Here is a 2,590-nt window from a genome sequence, read left to right on the forward strand (position 1 = left end):
GGTCCCGGTTCAAGCAATTCTCCTGCCTTAGCCTCCCGAGTAGCTGGGATTACAGGTGCCCACCACCACGCCTGGCTAGTTTTTGTATTTTTAGTAGAGATGGGGTTTCACTATGCTGGCAGGCTGGTCTCGAACTCCTGACCTCAAGTGATCCACCCACCTCAGCCTCCCAAAGTGCTGGAATTTCAGGCGTGAGCCACTGCACCTGGCCTTGTTTGTTTGTTTTTGAGATGGAGTCTCACTCTGTCACCCAGGCTGGAGTGCAGTGGCGTGATCTCGGCTCACAGCAACCTCCGACTCCCAGGTTCAAGCGATTCTCCTGCCTCAGCCTCTTGAGGAGCTGGGATTGCTGGTGTCCACCACCACGCCTGGCTAATTTTTTTGTATTTTTAGTAGAGACGGGGTTTCACCATGTTGGCCAGGCTAGTCTCAAACTCCTGAGCTCAAGTGATACACCTGCCTTGGCCTCCCAGAGTCCTGGGATTACAGGTCTGGGCCACCGAATCTGGCCGCGAATTAGTTTTTTAAAAAGTGGTATATCCAGCTGGGTGCGGTGGCCCAGGACTGTAATCCCAACACTCTGGGAGGCCAAGGCAGGTGGATCACTTGAGCTCAGGAGTTTGAGACCAGCCTGGCCAACATGGTGAAACCCCGTCTCTACTAAAAATACAAAAAAAATTAGCTAGGCGTGGTGGTGGGCACCTGCAATCCCAGCTACTCGGGAGGCTGAGGCAGAAGAATTGCTTTGACCCGGGAGGCGGAAGTTGCAGTGAGCCGAGATCATGCCACTGCACTCCAGCCTGGGCGACAGAGTGAGACTCCATCTCAAAAAAAAACAAAAGAAGAAAAGTGGTATATCAATTCACTGGAATACTGTGCACCTATCACAAAGAATAATATAGAACTATATTGATGGAAGTGGAAGAATCTCCAAGAGTTATATTTGAGTATATGTGCATGTGTGTGTGTGTGTATATATGTAATTACATATATATACTAATATATATTATTATTTGTATAAAAATTATTTGGTTACATATCCTTATGAGATATAGAGGTTTAGTGGTAAGGTTACCCAAATTTGATGGTGCTTGGCTGTGAGTGGTAAGATTTTAGATAATTTTTGTCTTTCTGATATCTTTATGTATTATTTAAGTTGTTTACAAATTTTCAATTATTAAAATGTTTTATCTTTATGGAATACTTAAAAAAAACTGACCAGATAAGTTATAAGGAGCAATATTACAATTATTAGGAACTTACTATATGCTAGACATTCTGTTGTTTTATATGCATTGTCTGATTTTAATTCCCACAACCCTATGAGATTATTATCCTGTTTTGTAATATTGAGCAAACTAAGGCTTCAAGTGTTTAAGTAAATTGCCTATAATCACAGAGTTAGTAAATGGTGGGCAGGATTAAAGGCCAGGTTTCCCAGCTGCAATGCTGCTAGGGTCCCTCGGGCCTGACCTATAGATAAACGGGGTTGCTCTTTGGAGCTAACAGAAAGTTACCAATATCTTAAACAGAATCACTTCAACCCCACTAGTCCTATCTCCGAGGCCATCTTTTCTTTCACCTTTCCAGTAGTACGCACTAAATAAAATGCTATAAGTAGTATCAAAGCCACTACCAACTAAAGATGGAAAACTTTCTGTAGTAATATGTTACATTGATTGCCGAAATGAACCATGCCTTCTAATATTGGAAGGTATCCTGGCATAGTCCCTTCGCCTTGAATGACTGGGGGCTGGCCCTTTTACTTGCTTTAACCAAGAATATGGCCAAGGTGGTAGTTCTGCACCTAAGCTTTAAGAAGGCCTGGCAGCTTCCATTTTTGCCCTTTTGGGAGCCCTGAGCCAACATGTAAGAAGTATTCTGACCGGGCGCAGTGGCTCATGCCTGCAATCCCAGTACTTTGGGAGGCCGAGGCGGGTGAATCACCTCAGGTCAGGAGTTTGAGACCAGCCTGGCCAACATGATGAAACCCTGTCTCTACTAAAAATACAAAAAATTACCTGGGCATGGTGGCGGGCGCCTGTAATCCCAGCTACTCAGGAGGCTGAGGCAGGAAAATCACTTGAACCCAGGAGGTAGAGGTCGCAGTGAGCCAAGATGGTACCATTGCACTCTAGCCTGGGCAATAAGTGTGAAACTCCATCTCCGTGGGGAAAACGTCTTCCTACTCTGCTAGACAAATTATGTGGAAAGGCTATATGGACAGGGAAATAACTTGGACTATAGGGAGAGAGACCCAGTTCTTTCAGCAGAACCAGCCCCCACTTGATGCTATGACCACTGGCAAGACCAGCAGAACGGCTGGCCTAATCACAGCCCAGATTGCAGAACTGTGAGCAAATAAAATGGTTGTTGTTTTAAGTCTTACGTTTTGGGGTGGTTTGTTACACAATAGATTATGAAAACACCTCCTCAGCTTTCTTTGGGTGACTGCTGGTACACTCACTTGTGCATAAGGCTGAAGTCTCCATTCCTTAATCCTTACTATCTCCCAATTTTATCGAAATAGTTTGCCAGAAGCGTTCACATTAACGATGAGGACGTAGGCAGGCCTTTTTTTTTTTTTTTT

This window comes from Mandrillus leucophaeus, unplaced genomic scaffold (genome assembly GCF_000951045.1).
Source record: "Mandrillus leucophaeus isolate KB7577 unplaced genomic scaffold, Mleu.le_1.0 Scaffold306, whole genome shotgun sequence".
NCBI classification, from domain to species: Eukaryota; Metazoa; Chordata; class Mammalia; order Primates; family Cercopithecidae; genus Mandrillus; species Mandrillus leucophaeus.